The 17,599-nt window shown below is 46.9% G+C and overlaps 1 long non-coding RNA gene across 1 annotated transcript; it reads right to left on the reverse strand.

Annotated features, from left to right (window-relative positions):
- Positions 1-10,853: 10,853 nt before the first annotated feature.
- On the reverse strand, positions 10,854-17,394 carry LOC149443276 (uncharacterized). Its single transcript, XR_016306678.1, has 2 exons — positions 16,287-17,394; positions 10,854-12,490 (listed from the first exon to the last, which is right to left on the reverse strand). It is a non-coding gene; the product is annotated as an uncharacterized LOC149443276 (long non-coding RNA).
- Between the last annotated feature and the right edge of the window lie 205 nt (positions 17,395-17,599).

Below are 17,599 nucleotides of genomic sequence, written 5' to 3' on the forward strand. Positions count from 1 at the left end.
TCCCATTGCTGCTGTCTCCATCGCCACACTCTGCCATGTGCCACTTTCAGGTCTCCTCACACTGCTGGTGTGTAGAATTTTTTGACATAGGGTGCTGGCAGATTACGGGCCTCCTATAGCTGCTGCCAGGCCCCTAATCTGCCATGGGCCCCTATATACCGCCTCCTCATGCTGCTGCCAGGTCCAGAGTCTCTCATGGGTCCCTGTACGGCCTCCCATTGCTGCTGTCTCCATCGCCACACTCTGCCATGTGCCACTTTCAGGTCTCCTCACACTGCTGGTGTGTAGAATTTTTTGACATAGGGTGCTGGCAGATTACGGGCCTCCTATAGCTGCTGCCAGGCCCCTAATCTGCCATAGGCCCCTATATACCGCCTCCTCATGCTGCTGCCAGGTCCAGAGTCTCTCATGGGTCCCTGTACGGCCTCCCATTGCTGCTGTCTCCATCGCCACACTCTGCCATGTGCCACTTTCAGGTCTCCTCACACTGCTGGTGTGTAGAAATTTTTGACATAGGGTGCTGGCAGATTACGGGCCTCCTATAGCTGCTGCCAGGCCCCTAATCTGCCATAGGCCCCTATATACCGCCTCCTCATGCTGCTGCCAGGTCCAGAGTCTCTCATGGGTCCCTGTACGGCCTCCCATTGCTGCTGTCTCCATCGCCACACTCTGCCATGTGCCACTTTCAGGTCTCCTCACACTGCTGGTGTGTTGAATTTTTTGACATAGGGTGCTGGCAGATTACGGGCCTCCCATAGCTGCTGCCAGGCCCCTAATCTGCCATGGGCCCCTATATACCGCCTCCTCATGCTGCTGCCAGGTCCAGAGTCTCTCATGGGTCCCTGTACGGCCTCCCATTGCTGCTGTCTCCATCGCCACACTCTGCCATGTGCCACTTTCAGGTCTCCTCACACTGCTGGTGTGTTGAATTTTTTGACATAGGGTGCTGGCAGATTACGGGCCCCCTATAGCTGCTGCCAGGCCCCTAATCTGCCATGGGCCCCTATATACCGCCTCCTCATGCTGCTGCCAGGTCCAGAGTCTCTCATGGGTCCCTGTACGGCCTCCCATTGCTGCTGTCTCCATTGCCACACTCTGCCATGTGCCACTTTCAGGTCTCCTCACACTGCTGGTGTGTTGAATTTTTTGACATAGGGTGCTGCCAGATTACGGGCCCCCTATAGCTGCTGCCAGGCCCCTAATCTGCCATGGGCCCCTATATACCGCCTCCTCATGCTGCTGCCAGGTCCAGAGTCTCTCATGGGTCCCTGTACGGCCTCCCATTGCTGCTGTCTCCATCGCCACACTCTGCCATGTGCCACTTTCAGGTCTCCTCACACTGCTGGTGTGTAGAATTTTTTGACATAGGGTGCTGGCAGATTACGGGCCTCCTATAGCTGCTGCCAGGCCCCTAATCTGCCATAGGCCCCTATATACCGCCTCCTCATGCTGCTGCCAGGTCCAGAGTCTCTCATGGGTCCCTGTACGGCCTCCCATTGCTGCTGTCTCCATCGCCACACTCTGCCATGTGCCACTTTCAGGTCTCCTCACACTGCTGGTGTGTAGAATTTTTTGACATAGGGTGCTGGCAGATTACGGGCCTCCTATAGCTGCTGCCAGGCCCCTAATCTGCCATGGGCCCCTATATACCGCCTCCTCATGCTGCTGCCAGGTCCAGAGTCTCTCATGGGTCCCTGTACGGCCTCCCATTGCTGCTGTCTCCATCGCCACACTCTGCCATGTGCCACTTTCAGGTCTCCTCACACTGCTGGTGTGTAGAATTTTTTGACATAGGGTGCTGGCAGATTACGGGCCTCCTATAGCTGCTGCCAGGCCCCTAATCTGCCATAGGCCCCTATATACCGCCTCCTCATGCTGCTGCCAGGTCCAGAGTCTCTCATGGGTCCCTGTACGGCCTCCCATTGCTGCTGTCTCCATCGCCACACTCTGCCATGTGCCACTTTCAGGTCTCCTCACACACTGCTGGTGTGTTGAATTTTTTGACATAGGGTGCTGCCAGATTACGGGCCCCCTATAGCTGCTGCCAGGCCCCTAATCTGCCATGGGCCCCTATATACCGCCTCCTCATGCTGCTGCCAGGTCCAGAGTCTCTCATGGGTCCCTGTACGGCCTCCCATTGCTGCTGTCTCCATCGCCACACTCTGCCATGTGCCACTTTCAGGTCTCCTCACACTGCTGGTGTGTTACATTTTTTGTCATAGGGTGCTGGCAGATTACGGGCCTCACATAGCTGCTGCCAGGCCCCTAATCTGCCATGGGCCCCTATACCGCCTCCTCATGCTGCTGCCAGGTCCAGAGTCTCTCATGCCATGTGCCACTTTCAGGTCTCCTCACACTGCTGGTGTGTTCAATTTTTTGACATAGGGTGCTGGCAGATTACGGGCCTCCCATAGCTGCTGCCAGGCCCCTAATCTGCCATGGGCCCCTGTACCGCCTCCTCATGCTGCTGCCAGGTCCAGAGTCTCTCATGCCATGTGCCACTTTCAGGTCTCCTCACACTGCTGGTGTGTTACATTTTTTGTCATAGGGTGCTGGCAGATTACGGGCCTCCCATAGCTGCTGCCAGGCCCCTAATCTGCCATGGGCCCCTATACCGCCTCCTCATGCTGCTGCCAGGTCCACAGTCTCTCATGGGTCCCTGTACGGCCTCCCATTGCTGCTGTCTCCATCGCCACACTCTGCCATGTGCCACTTTCAGGTCTCCTCACACTGCTGGTGTGTTACATTTTTTGTCATAGGGTGCTGGCAGATTACGGGCCTCCCATAGCTGCTGCCAGGCCCCTAATCTGCCATGGGCCCCTATACCGCCTCCTCATGCTGCTGCCAAGTCCAGAGTGTGTCATGGGTCCCTGTACGGCCTCCCATTGCTGCTGTCTCCATAGCCACACTCTGCCATGTGCCACTTTCAGGTCTCCTCACACTGCTGGTGTGTTCAATTTTTTGACATAGGGTGCTGGCAGATTACGGGCCTCCCATTGCTGCTGCCAGGCACGTAATCTGCCATGGGCCCCCGTACCGACTCCTCATGCTGTGACGTTGCAACAAGGTGGAATTCAACCCTACACATGTTAGACCGCCTTTACGAACAGCGAAAGGCCATCACAGATTTCCTGATGTTAAAAGCGGATAAAGGTACTCCCTGTGTAACTTAGATGTCAGCCATTGGCAGCTCATGCGTGACACCTGCGCTTGCTCAGGCCCTTTGAGGAGGCCACGCTATTCGTGAGTCGGCAGGACTATGGGATGAACGACGTCATTCCTCTGTTGCACGTCCTGGAACAAATGCTGTTAACAATGGCTGGTCAGGGTGCGGTAGACGTGGCGCACAGATCTCAACGCCACATGACCCCTGTGGGGGCAGGACAGGAAGAAGAGGAGGAGGTAGAGGAGGACATTGGTGCTCAGGAATTATTGAGTGAAATGGGTGGTTTTTCCACTCAGCGGACAGGAGTGGAGGAGCAGGAGCATCTGGTAGAGGAGGAGGAGGAGACAGAGGACCCAGACGCACCGTGGCAGTATGCTGTGGAGATGGAGGCAGGGAGTCCCTCGCATTCCTTGGCACAAATGGCCCATAGCATGCTCGCTTGCTTGCGTAGCGACAGCCGAATAATAACCATCAGACAGAGGGATGACTTTTGGCTGTCCACCTTGTTGGACCCTCGCTACCGTTCAAAAATGGTGGCCTTTTTCACACCTGCTGAGAGGGAGGCCAAAATAACGTACTATAAAAACCACCTATGTAGTCAGCTGGTCTCTGCCTTTCTGCGCCAACGTCCATCCTCAGACACTGTGGGCCCTATGCGCTCACGTTCCGCTGCCATGGCAGCAGGGGAGGGGTGGGGTGGTAGGAGCAGTGGCAGCTCCACCAGCAGCGGCTGCCTCAGTCTGCAGTCGATGATGAGTAGCTTTCTTCACCAGCGCAGTGAGGAAACTACTAACCAGCCGCAGCAGCAGCAGCATCAGGTGGACCTGGAGCAGGACCTCAAACAACAGGCTTAGGCCTACTTGGACAGCACCCTGCCAACCGAGGTAGACAATCCCCTTGACTACTGGGCAACGAAACTTGACCTTTGACCCCAACTAGCTGAATTTGCCCTTGAAAGGCTGTCATGCCCGGCCAGTAGCGTGGCATCGGAGCGCGTGTTTAGTGCGGCAGGAGGTATTGCAACTCCGCGGAGGACACGACTGTCCACCAAAAGTGTGGAGAGACTCACGTTTGTGAAAATGTATCAGGCGTGGATTAGTCTGGATTTCAAACCACCAGTTCCTGACACAACTGACTAAATCCGCCATGAATCATGCCCCAAACATGTGCCACATTCAGGTCTCCTCACACACTGCTTGTGTTTTCAATTTTTTGACATAGGGTGCTGGCAGATTACGGGCCTCCCATAGCTGCTGCCAGGCCCCTAATCTGCCATAGGCCCCTATATACTGACTCCTCATGCTGCTGCCAGGTCCAGAGTCTCTCATGGGTCCCTGTACGGCCTCCCATTGCTGCTGTCTCCATCGCCACACTCTGCCATGTGCCACTTTCAGGTCTCCTCACACTGCTGGTGTGTTGAATTTTTTGACATAGGGTGCTGGCAGATTACGGGCCCCCTATAGCTGCTGCCAGGCCCCTAATCTGCCATGGGCCCCTATATACCGCCTCCTCATGCTGCTGCCAGGTCCAGAGTCTCTCATGGGTCCCTGTACGGCCTCCCATTGCTGCTGTCTCCATCGCCACACTCTGCCATGTGCCACTTTCAGGTCTCCTCACACTGCTGGTGTGTAGAATTTTTTGACATAGGGTGCTGGCAGATTACGGGCCTCCTATAGCTGCTGCCAGGCCCCTAATCTGCCATAGGCCCCTATATACCACCTCCTCATGCTGCTGCCAGGTCCAGAGTCTCTCATGGGTCCCTGTACGGCCTCCCATTGCTGCTGTCTCCATCGCCACACTCTGCCATGTGCCACTTTCAGGTCTCCTCACACTGCTGGTGTGTAGAATTTTTTGACATAGGGTGCTGGCAGATTACGGGCCTCCTATAGCTGCTGCCAGGCCCCTAATCTGCCATAGGCCCCTATATACCGCCTCCTCATGCTGCTGCCAGGTCCAGAGTCTCTCATGGGTCCCTGTACGGCCTCCCATTGCTGCTGTCTCCATCGCCACACTCTGCCATGTGCCACTTTCAGGTCTCCTCACACTGCTGGTGTGTTGAATTTTTTGACATAGGGTGCTGGCAGATTACGGGCCTCCCATAGCTGCTGCCTGGCCCCTAATCTGCCATGGGCCCCTATATACCGCCTCCTCATGCTGCTGCCAGGTCCAGAGTCTCTCATGGGTCCCTGTACGGCCTCCCATTGCTGCTGTCTCCATCGCCACACTCTGCCATGTGCCACTTTCAGGTCTCCTCACACTGCTGGTGTGTTGAATTTTTTGACATAGGGTGCTGGCAGATTACGGGCCTCCCATAGCTGCTGCCAGGCCCCTAATCTGCCATGGGCCCCTATATACCGCCTCCTCATGCTGCTGCCAGGTCCAGAGTCTCTCATGGGTCCCTGTACGGCCTCCCATTGCTGCTGTCTCCATCGCCACACTCTGCCATGTGCCACTTTCAGGTCTCCTCACACTGCTGGTGTGTTGAATTTTTTGACATAGGGTGCTGGCAGATTACGGGCCCCCTATAGCTGCTGCCAGGCCCCTAATCTGCCATGGGCCCCTATATACCACCTCCTCATGCTGCTGCCAGGTCCAGAGTCTCTCATGGGTCCCTGTACGGCCTCCCATTGCTGCTGACTCCATCGCCACATTCTGCCATGTGCCACTTTCAGGTCTCCTCACACTGCTGGTGTGTAGAATTTTTTGACATAGGGTGCTGGCAGATTACGGGCCTCCTATAGCTGCTGCCAGGCCCCTAATCTGCCATAGGCCCCTATATACCGCCTCCTCATGCTGCTGCCAGGTCCAGAGTCTCTCATGGGTCCCTGTACGGCCTCCCATTGCTGCTGTCTCCATCGCCACACTCTGCCATGTGCCACTTTCAGGTCTCCTCACACTGCTGGTGTGTAGAATTTTTTGACATAGGGTGCTGGCAGATTACGGGCCTCCTATAGCTGCTGCCAGGCCCCTAATCTGCCATAGGCCCCTATATACCGCCTCCTCATGCTGCTGCCAGGTCCAGAGTCTCTCATGGGTCCCTGTACGGCCTCCCATTGCTGCTGTCTCCATCGCCACACTCTGCCATGTGCCACTTTCAGGTCTCCTCACACTGCTGGTGTGTAGAATTTTTTGACATAGGGTGCTGGCAGATTACGGGCCTCCTATAGCTGCTGCCAGGCCCCTAATCTGCCATAGGCCCCTATATACCGCCTCCTCATGCTGCTGCCAGGTCCAGAGTCTCTCATGGGTCCCTGTACGGCCTCCCATTGCTGCTGTCTCCATCGCCACACTCTGCCATGTGCCACTTTCAGGTCTCCTCACACTGCTGGTGTGTTGAATTTTTTGACATAGGGTGCTGGCAGATTACGGGCCTCCCATAGCTGCTGCCAGGCCCCTAATCTGCCATGGGCCCCTATATACCGCCTCCTCATGCTGCTGCCAGGTCCAGAGTCTCTCATGGGTCCCTGTACGGCCTCCCATTGCTGCTGTCTCCATCGCCACACTCTGCCATGTGCCACTTTCAGGTCTCCTCACACTGCTGGTGTGTAGAATTTTTTGACATAGGGTGCTGGCAGATTACGGGCCTCCCATAGCTGCTGCCAGGCCCCTAATCTGCCATGGGCCCCTATATACCGCCTCCTCATGCTGCTGCCAGGTCCAGAGTCTCTCATGGGTCCCTGTACGGCCTCCCATTGCTGCTGTCTCCATCGCCACACTCTGCCATGTGCCACTTTCAGGTCTCCTCACACTGCTGGTGTGTAGAATTTTTTGACATAGGGTGCTGGCAGATTACGGGCCTCCTATAGCTGCTGCCAGGCCCCTAATCTGCCATAGGCCCCTATATACCGCCTCCTCATGCTGCTGCCAGGTCCAGAGTCTCTCATGGGTCCCTGTACGGCCTCCCATTGCTGCTGTCTCCATCGCCACCCTCTGCCATGTGCCACTTTCAGGTCTCCTCACACACTGCTGGTGTGTTGAATTTTTTGACATAGGGTGCTGGCAAATTACGGACCTCCCATAGCTGCTGCCAGGCCCCTAATCTGCCATGGGCCCCTATATACCGCCTCCTCATGCTGCTGCCAGGTCCAGAGTCTCGAATGGGTCCCTATACGGCCTCCCATTGCTGCTGTCTCCATCGCCACACTCTGCCATGTGCCACTTTCAGGTCTCCTCACACACTGCTGGTGTGTTGAATTTTTTGACATAGGGTGCTGCCAGATTACGGGCCCCCTATAGCTGCTGCCAGGCCCCTAATCTGCCATGGGCCCCTATATACCGCCTCCTCATGCTGCTACCAGGTCCAGAGTCTCTCATGGGTCCCTGTACGGCCTCCCATTGCTGCTGTCTCCATCGCCACACTCTGCCATGTGCCACTTTCAGGTCTCCTCACACTGCTGGTGTGTTACATTTTTTGTCATAGGGTGCTGGCAGATTACGGGCCTCACATAGCTGCTGCCAGGCCCCTAATCTGCCATGGGCCCCTATACCGCCTCCTCATGCTGCTGCCAGGTCCAGAGTCTCTCATGCCATGTGCCACTTTCAGGTCTCCTCACACTGCTGGTGTGTTCAATTTTTTGACATAGGGTGCTGGCAGATTACGGGCCTCCCATAGCTGCTGCCAGGCCCCTAATCTGCCATGGGCCCCTGTACCGCCTCCTCATGCTGCTGCCAGGTCCAGAGTCTCTCATGCCATGTGCCACTTTCAGGTCTCCTCACACTGCTGGTGTGTTACATTTTTTGTCATAGGGTGCTGGCAGATTACGGGCCTCCCATAGCTGCTGCCAGGCCCCTAATCTGCCATGGGCCCCTATACCGCCTCCTCATGCTGCTGCCAAGTCCAGAGTGTGTCATGGGTCCCTGTACGGCCTCCCATTGCTGCTGTCTCCATAGCCACACTCTGCCATGTGCCACTTTCAGGTCTCCTCACACTGCTGGTGTGTTCAATTTTTTGACATAGGGTGCTGGCAGATTACGGGCCTCCCATTGCTGCTGCCAGGCACGTAATCTGCCATGGGCCCCCGTACCGACTCCTCATGCTGTGACGTTGCAACAAGGTGGAATTCAACCCTACACATGTTAGACCGCCTTTACGAACAGCGAAAGGCCATCACAGATTTCCTGATGTTAAAAGCGGATAAAGGTACTCCCTGTGTAACTTAGATGTCAGCCATTGGCAGCTCATGCGTGACACCTGCGCTTGCTCAGGCCCTTTGAGGAGGCCACGCTATTCGTGAGTCGGCAGGACTATGGGATGAACGACGTCATTCCTCTGTTGCACGTCCTGGAACAAATGCTGTTAACAATGGCTGGTCAGGGTGCGGTAGACGTGGCGTACAGATCTCAACGCCACATGACCCCTGTGGGGGCAGGACAGGAAGAAGAGGAGGAGGTAGAGGAGGACATTGGTGCTCAGGAATTATTGAGTGAAATGGGTGGTTTTTCCACTCAGCGGACAGGAGTGGAGGAGCAGGAGCATCTGGTAGAGGAGGAGGAGACAGAGGACCCAGACGCACCGTGGCAGTATGCTGTGGAGATGGAGGCAGGGAGTCCCTCGCATTCCTTGGCACAAATGGCCCATAGCATGCTCGCTTGCTTGCGTAGCGACAGCCGAATAATAACCATCAGACAGAGGGATGACTTTTGGCTGTCCACCTTGTTGGACCCTCGCTACCGTTCAAAAATGGTGGCCTTTTTCACACCTGCTGAGAGGGAGGCCAAAATAACGTACTATAAAAACCACCTATGTAGTCAGCTGGTCTCTGCCTTTCTGCGCCAACGTCCATCCTCAGACACTGTGGGCCCTGTGCGCTCGCGTTCCGCTGCCATGGCAGCAGGGGAGGGGTGGGGTGGTAGGAGCAGTGGCAGCTCCACCAGCAGCGGCTGCCTCAGTCTGCAGTCGATGATGAGTAGCTTTCTTCACCAGCGCAGTGAGGAAACTACTAACCAGCCGCAGCAGCAGCAGCATCAGGTGGACCTGGAGCAGGACCTCAAACAACAGGCTTAGGCCTACTTGGACAGCACCCTGCCAACCGAGGTAGACAATCCCCTTGACTACTGGGCAACGAAACTTGACCTTTGACCCCAACTAGCTGAATTTGCCCTTGAAAGGCTGTCATGCCCGGCCAGTAGCGTGGCATCGGAGCGCGTGTTTAGTGCGGCAGGAGGTATTGCAACTCCGCGGAGGACACGACTGTCCACCCAAAGTGTGGAGAGACTCACGTTTGTGAAAATGAATCAGGCGTGGATTAGTCTGGATTTCAAACCACCAGTTCCTGACACAACTGACTAAATCCGCCATGAATCATGCCCCAAACATGTGCCACTTTCAGGTCTCCTCACACACTGCTTGTGTTTTCAATTTTTTGACATAGGGTGCTGGCAGATTACGGGCCTCCCATAGCTGCTGCCAGGCCCCTAATCTGCCATGGGCCCCTATATACCGCCTCCTCATGCTGCTGCCAGGTCCAGAGTCTCTCATGCCATGTGCCACTTTCAGGTCTCCTCACACACTGCTGGTGTGTTCAATTTTTTGTCATAGGGTGCTGGCAGATTACGGGCCTCCTATAGCTGCTGCCAGGCCCCTAATCTGCCATGGGCCCCTATACCGCCTCCTCATGCTGCTGCCAGGTCCACAGTCTCTCATGGGTCCCTGTACGGCCTCCCATTGCTGCTGTCTCCATCGCCACACTCTGCCATGTGCCACTTTCAGGTCTCCTCACACACTGCTGGTGTGTTCCATTTTTTGTCATAGGGTGCTGGCAGATTACGGGCCTCCCATTGCTGCTGCCAGGCCTGTAATCTGCCATAGGCCCCCGTACCGCCTGGTCACGCTGCTGCTGGGTCCACAGTGTGACATGGGTCCCTGTACCGCCTCCCATTGCTCCCACTCTGCCATGTGCCACTTTCAGGTCTCCTCACACTCCTGCTGGTTTCCATTTTTTCATAGGTTGCTGGCAGATTACAGGCCTCCCATAGGTGCTGCCAGGCCCCAAATCTGCCATGGGCCCCCGTACCGCCTCGTCACGCTGCTGCTGGGTCCACAGTGTGACATGGGTCCTTGTACCGCCTCCCATTGCTCCCACTCTGCCATGTGCCACTTTCAGGTCTCCTCACACTCCTGCTGGTTTCCATTTTGTCATAGGTTGCTGTATGGCCTCCCATTGCTGCTGCCTCCACCGCCACACTGTGGCTCCAAACACTGGTTTTGGCCCCGTGACTGGCCAAATGAGTGAAGTGTGCGGTGATTCTAAGATCGACGGCACTCATCTGCATGTCATACTGAGTGACAGTATTATTTCTCTTCCCCAGCAGACTCCAAGGGCATTTAAATTAAAGGTACAGTGTTCTGCACTAATATTAAGTCTCTCTGAAGCCTAGAAACACCCTTTTTTAAGTTAAATTCACAGCGAATTTATTCGACTCGAATCGAATATTGTCCACGAATTCGCCGAATCAGTCGAATCGAATTTTTCATTTCTTCGCTCATCTCTAATGGAGATCATATCCACCCTTATGTATTTTACATGGAGATCATATCCCCCCTTATGTATTTTACATGGAGATCATATCCCCCCTTATGTATTATACATGGAGATCATATCCCCCTTATGTATTTGTTGGATTTTTAGACACATATAATACTGCTTCTAGTGTCTTGAGGCGATTATGAATGAAAGAGCCATTGTAATAAAAAATGAAGTGTGATTTTATTCTATCACACAATGGTGTCCAATAAACAATGTAAAGCGTATTATGAACAGTTCCATCTAGATGAAACTACTGTAAAACTGACAAGCGAAAGTTCAAAGAAAAAGTCACCATTATCTGTCATGGCTGTTCTTGCCATGTGCGATTCTCATGTCCTTGTCCAACTCAAAGTCCGAGAGAGAAGGCGGAAGTGACGTTAATGATGATCTCTTGTCTTGCAGCACCTGTTGCAGCTTCTCAGACGTGTGTTTGCAAGAGTCATGTTGCTTGTGTGTATCAGAGAGAGTGTGTGAGCGTGAGTGTGTGTCCGTGTCTCTGTGTCTCATGCACTTTTAAGAGGCAAATGTACGTCATACTTAGTGATCTGAATACCTTCTATGGAAAGTATTACTGCTTAGCAAAGCCATTTCATATAAGGTAAAGATGCTAAACATATGTTTGATGGACAGGAACATATGTATGCTGATGTACCAATATTATAAGCTAATGACGTAAATGTATCAATGTTAGAGACGTATACTAAATATACACAGAAAATACGTAATGTAATAGTAAGTCACTTCTAATAACCTTGACATAACTACCAAATACTTTTAACCAACTATCTCTAAATATAGTCTACTCAACTTTCAACTGGTATATACTATTTCAGCTTAACTTGTATATCTTTTGGTCTCAGCTATAATTGAAGAATAGTAAATACTACCATTTGTCACAGACCACTTACATATATTAATATTAATTATGACTAATCATAAAAACCAAATATTTTGCAAGCTTGCCATCAATATAAGTGCCGAATCATAATTTAGATTTAACATGTCCCCCTTATTATGATTAGTTCAAAATTAATGCCAAATCAATGCACACTTCATTCATGTCCCATACACACTGTCTTATACCAAATGATCGTATATATTCCTCATAACTGGACCAATCAAAAATAACTTTCCTTCAAAACTCTATACCTTATCTTTAGTTTCTCTTCCTAAAAATTCTTAATCATAATGTTAATTGATATATGATGATAATAATAATAATAATAAAAATAAAAATAATAATTAATGTATTATATTTCCATATTTGTATAATATTTTAAGGCTCCGGAAATATACTTTCCATTCTAAAATGTGTCATAAGTTTATATTGCTCCTATAAGAGTAATATGTTTCTTGTATCTTTTAACAAAAGATATTCTAATAACTGGAATAACTCCTATGAAGTTTTAACCAAAAAATATTCCGTATATGAATATGTAAAAAATAAAAAATAATAATAATAATATTATCCCAATATGGATGTAAGTATCGAAATAAAAGGATCATTAAAATGTATATGTGACCTATAACAATATTTTCAATAATAAATTGTTTTATCACTAATAAATAGATTTCCTCTTGATGAATCTTTTCTTCATGCAATGTCTATAAAATATCTTCGTTAAGTTCTGTAAAGTAGAAACATCTTTGTTGAACGCAATAAATCAGTCACAAGTGTGAAGTATTAAGCTCTTGTTCAATCTTCTTCCATATGAAGAACACTTCTTTAACGTTCAAATTCCTTCACGTTGGCTTGTAGGAGATTGTTACGCTTCATATTTGATTTTAGATGTCATTTCTGTAAAGAAATGCAGTATCATTACTTTGGCACAAACATTGCATTATTCTTGCACCTATTTCAACAAATATGAAAGATTATGGAAGATTAAGGAACAATCAGTGTATGAGTTTGAAACACATATTGTGAAGTATCATTACTTCCTATTTCCTTTTACAGAAAACTTCTATATATCAATCAAAATACTGTCCTAATCTTGTCTGAAATTACCTAAACTAGAATACAAAAGTAGTGTGAGATTTAGGTATGACAGGACGCAATATTTCATCATAGGTCATGACCGCAAAACCCTGTTTTATTAAACAAAGAAAGGTTTTGTATCACCCCAGAGATGACAAAGGTTTATGCCTTTGTTCTCATCCCTATAACTTTAGAAATATGCGTAACTGTTTTCTGTGCTGATGTCATTATTCTGGTGTTAGAGTGTTTTTCAGTAATACATGTGTTGCTGTGAATGTAAGGTAGAGACTTGTCTGATACAGCTGTACCTATCACAATGTGTTTGGCTAACAGTGCTCTTATCCACTGAGGATATCTTTCACGACATTCTCTGAATGTATCTTCCTCAAGAATTCTTCTTAGTGAACTGTCAGGAGACTGTAATATGATACTGTGTGACTTTACTGTGCTTTGTGAAGCTTTGATTGCATAAAAGAAACTCAACAGTTGTTGTGCCTCTGATGTAAAAGTTCTTTCCAATAGTGATAAATTTCTGGAGAAGTAACTAATTAGTCTCTCATTACCTTCTTTTAATTGAGACAAAGTTACTGAAATAGCATTCTCAGATACATGAGTTTTCACAACAAAAGGAGCATTGGAACAAACCTCAATTGTACCTAATGCTGGCGCATTCTGCAAATCCTTTTTCAACAATTTTAAAGCATTATTCTCATTTGGACCCCATTGGTCAACTAAGTTATTTTTACTCTTCAAAAGATGATGTAATGGCTTAACTTTCTCTGCGAAACCATGTATAAACTCTTTGCAATGATTTATGTTTTTCAAAAATTGTTGCAATGCTTTATGTGTTGTAGGAACTGGAATGGCAGTGATAGCTCTGACTGTTTCCTGCAATAATTGTCTCTTTCCTTGACTAATCTGCATGTGAAAGCATTTCACCTGACTTTTCATCAGCTGAACTCTGTCCGGGTTAAATTTTAGGCCTGCATCCTGTATCAACATAAATAGCTCAGACAAAAGAGTAATATGTTCGTTAACATTCTGCGTACTTAGCATAATTGTATTTACATGCTGAAAAATACATTCTGGCCTTGAAAATTGTGATAGAATTTTTTCTATGGACTCATGGACTATACCATCACTGATGTCTAAACCAGCTACTAATCGAGTGAATGCATAGGTCTCTTTCTGAAACTTAAAAGCTAACTTGTATTGACAACTTTTAGCTATGGGGATCGAAAAATGACTGTTATCGATTTCCAAAACAGAAAACACTTTGGATTCGGCCTTTAAATGTAACTTGATATTAGAATGATCAGGAACAACTGCTTTGTTATTTGTGATATGTTTATTCAGTGTCCTGAAATCAACTGACAAAGAATATGAATTGTCAGCATTTTTGATAGGCCAAATACAGTTATTTATCACTGATTGTGTTTTATTTAAAATCCCAAGTTGTATAAACTCTTGAATAATGGCAGAAAGTGGTCCTATTGATTCTCGTGGTAATTCATATTGAGTAAATGGTATGGGATCTTTACCCTCAATATTCAATTCTGTATCTTTCAAAGTTCCTATGTCATTTTTAAATTTTGACCACAATCTTGGAAAAAGTTGTACCAATTCTTGTAAAGCATAATTACCATCAATATCAGGCCATTTTTGTGCTGTAGACATTTTAGAGTTGAAACCAACATCACTGTATATAGAAGGATCCATTAACATTGATTTGGGCCTAGATGGATTCTTCCAAATAACTTTAGTCGGAATATCAATAATCCACTTTTGCTTATTGATAAAATCAATGCCAAGAATATTCTCAGTGGCATTACTATACCAAATATCAATGTTAGTTTTCACTAGCCCAGGTATTTCAAATGTTACATTAGGCACCTGTCTAGCAGTGGAATGACCTGTATTATTAAAACCTTTTATTTTACACATGGGTGAATTTGGTTTCACAGGTACGTTTTCTCTGGTCAGATTAATCTCAGATCCGCTGTCAATTAGGAATCTGATCTTTTTACCATTTAGTAATCCGTCTATAAAAGGCCTTCCATTGTCATCCAATACAATTGGAGTGACAAATTCTAACGATATCGGGGATGAATGTGGACGTGATTCTATTTTTGGAACTGGTAATAAACCATTTCTGTCAGTGACAGCCCTTCTCACCCTGTTGTCAGAACAGTTGTTTCTAGTCAAAGTGTGAATTTGTTTAACTGTTGAAGCAGAAGGCAATTCAGTTAAATTTTTATCATTACACAGCACAGAAGGTTGTACAAAAGCTGCATTTTCACTTTTTATTTCCAGTTTCTTTATTTGTGAGTAAAATTTAAACTTCCAACAATGGCGTCTGATATGACCTTGTTTATGACAGTGAAAGCATGTGGTATCCTCATTATGACTCGCTTGCTTGCATCTGTCGTTGTCATTCTTACTGGGACCTGTAGTTCCTGGCATAACTGTAATCTGACTGTTTTTGTCACTTTGAAGCGCAGCTACCTCATAAGTGATATTGCTATTTTGCAATTTTCTCCGGATTCTATCAATGAAACTTACTATATCATTCAAATTTTGTTTTTCCTCGGCTATGACAATGGTTACTGGGTCTAAATATGTGAATTTCTTTACAAAAGCTTTGATCATAGCTGAGTCTTCCTCATTTTCTACTCCAAATATAATTTTATATGCTTTGGAAAACTTGCTTTTAAATTCAAAAGGGTCTTCGTCAGCAGTAGTCTGAAGTAAGTCTAGCATTTCTACAGAAGGTACGTCTTCACCTGTTGAACATAACAGCAATTGTCGCAGTCTGTCTGTCGCGTCATTATGTTTTTTCTGATCTTTATCGTTAACAACAGAATTTTTAATTCGAAACATAAATTTAATTGGGAGCCACATCGGAAACAAATAATTTATGTCATGATCTGAAATCTGATGGCATTTGACATGCATTTCATATACTTCCATGTTGCTATAGATATCTTTATCTGGATCATAAGCAGGAATGTCTTTTAAAACTTTCATTAATTGATTATGTATTTGCAACTTAAGTTTTGCAGTTTTACATAACAATTCTTTATGTTTAATTTGTGTTTTGTCATCAGAGTCAATATCCGAACTTTCAGAGAAATCGGACAGACGTGGCTCTGATTTTGAATCACTCTGTTTGTCATCTGTGTTAATCATGGCAACCTGTTTACTGTCATTCTGCAGTCTTAACAAAAGATTTGTCTTTGAGTCAATTTGTTTCTCAAGATTTTCTATGTAATTACAGAAAATGTCACAGTTTGGGCAACTAGGAGCATCTTGAGACAAATTTTCATGCTGTAAAGTGCTACATTCTATCTGTTTTAATGTACAAGCTTTTTTAACAGATAAATCAACATTCAAAATCATTTTGTTGAATATTCTTACTAAATTTAAGATGTTAGATATCTTCTTACGCTGTCTGTGCACAGTAAATCTAGATTTATCTATCTGAATATTGGCCTGTAAACATTCGTTATACATATAGTGCCATAGCTGACTGTCTTCAGGATATAAAGAAACATCTTTAAATTCTAACTTGCTTTCATTAACTAAGTCATCAATAAATTCCATAATTGTTACTCACCGTAATCAGAAGATTTTCTCGTTTGACCCGGCTCAGTCACTGGAATTCTCGTCCAAGTCTGTTTTAATCGCCTGTTCTGCTAGGTACTTTTCACCGTGTTTTTCCCAAAACTTGACAATCACAGAATCGTGCGTTTGTCCCCCTTAACAAGGTATGGGAAAAACCGTAGAAAAAACGTTCGGCGGTGGCTGGCTCGCCAAAATGTTGGATTTTTAGACACATATAATACTGCTTCTAGTGTCTTGAGGCGATTATGAATGAAAGAGCCATTGTAATAAAAAATGAAGTGTGATTTTATTCTATCACACAATGGTGTCCAATAAACAATGTAAAGCGTATTATGAACAGTTCCATCTAGATGAAACTACTGTAAAACTGACAAGCGAAAGTTCAAAGAAAAAGTCACCATTATCTGTCATGGCTGTTCTTGCCATGTGCGATTCTCATGTCCTTGTCCAACTCAAAGTCCGAGAGAGAAGGCGGAAGTGACTTTAATGATGATCTCTTGTCTTGCAGCACCTGTTGCAGCTTCTCAGACGTGTGTTTGCAAGAGTCATGTTGCTTGTGTGTATCAGAGAGAGTGTGTGAGCGTGAGTGTGTGTCCGTGTCTCTGTGTCTCATGCACTTTTAAGAGGCAAATGTACGTCATACTTAGTGATCTGAATACCTTCTATGGAAAGTATTACTGCTTAGCAAAGCCATTTCATATAAGGTAAAGATGCTAAACATATGTTTGATGGACAGGAACATATGTATGCTGATGTACCAATATTATAAGCTAATGACGTAAATGTATCAATGTTAGAGACGTATACTAAATATACACAGAAAATACGTAATGTAATAGTAAGTCACTTCTAATAACCTTGACATAACTACCAAATACTTTTAACCAACTATCTCTAAATATAGTCTACTCAACTTTCAACTGGTATATACTATTTCAGCTTAACTTGTATATCTTTTGGTCTCAGCTATAATTGAAGAATAGTAAATACTACCATTTGTCACAGACCACTTACATATATTAATATTAATTATGACTAATCATAAAAACCAAATATTTTGCAAGCTTGCCATCAATATAAGTGCCGAATCATAATTTAGATTTAACAGTATTATACATGGTGATCATATCCCCCCTTATTTATTATACATGGAGATCATATCCCCCCTTATGTATTATACATGGAGATCATATCCCCCTTATGTATTATACATGGAGATCATATCCCCCCTTATTTATTATACATGGAGATCATATCCCCCCTTATGTATTATACATGGAGATCATATCCCCCCTTATTTATTAT

The sequence above is a fragment of the Staurois parvus genome, unplaced genomic scaffold (assembly GCF_062004578.1).
Source record: "Staurois parvus isolate SC_StPar_1 unplaced genomic scaffold, SC_StPar_1.0 ptg000860l, whole genome shotgun sequence".
NCBI lineage: Eukaryota > Metazoa > Chordata > Amphibia > Anura > Ranidae > Staurois > Staurois parvus.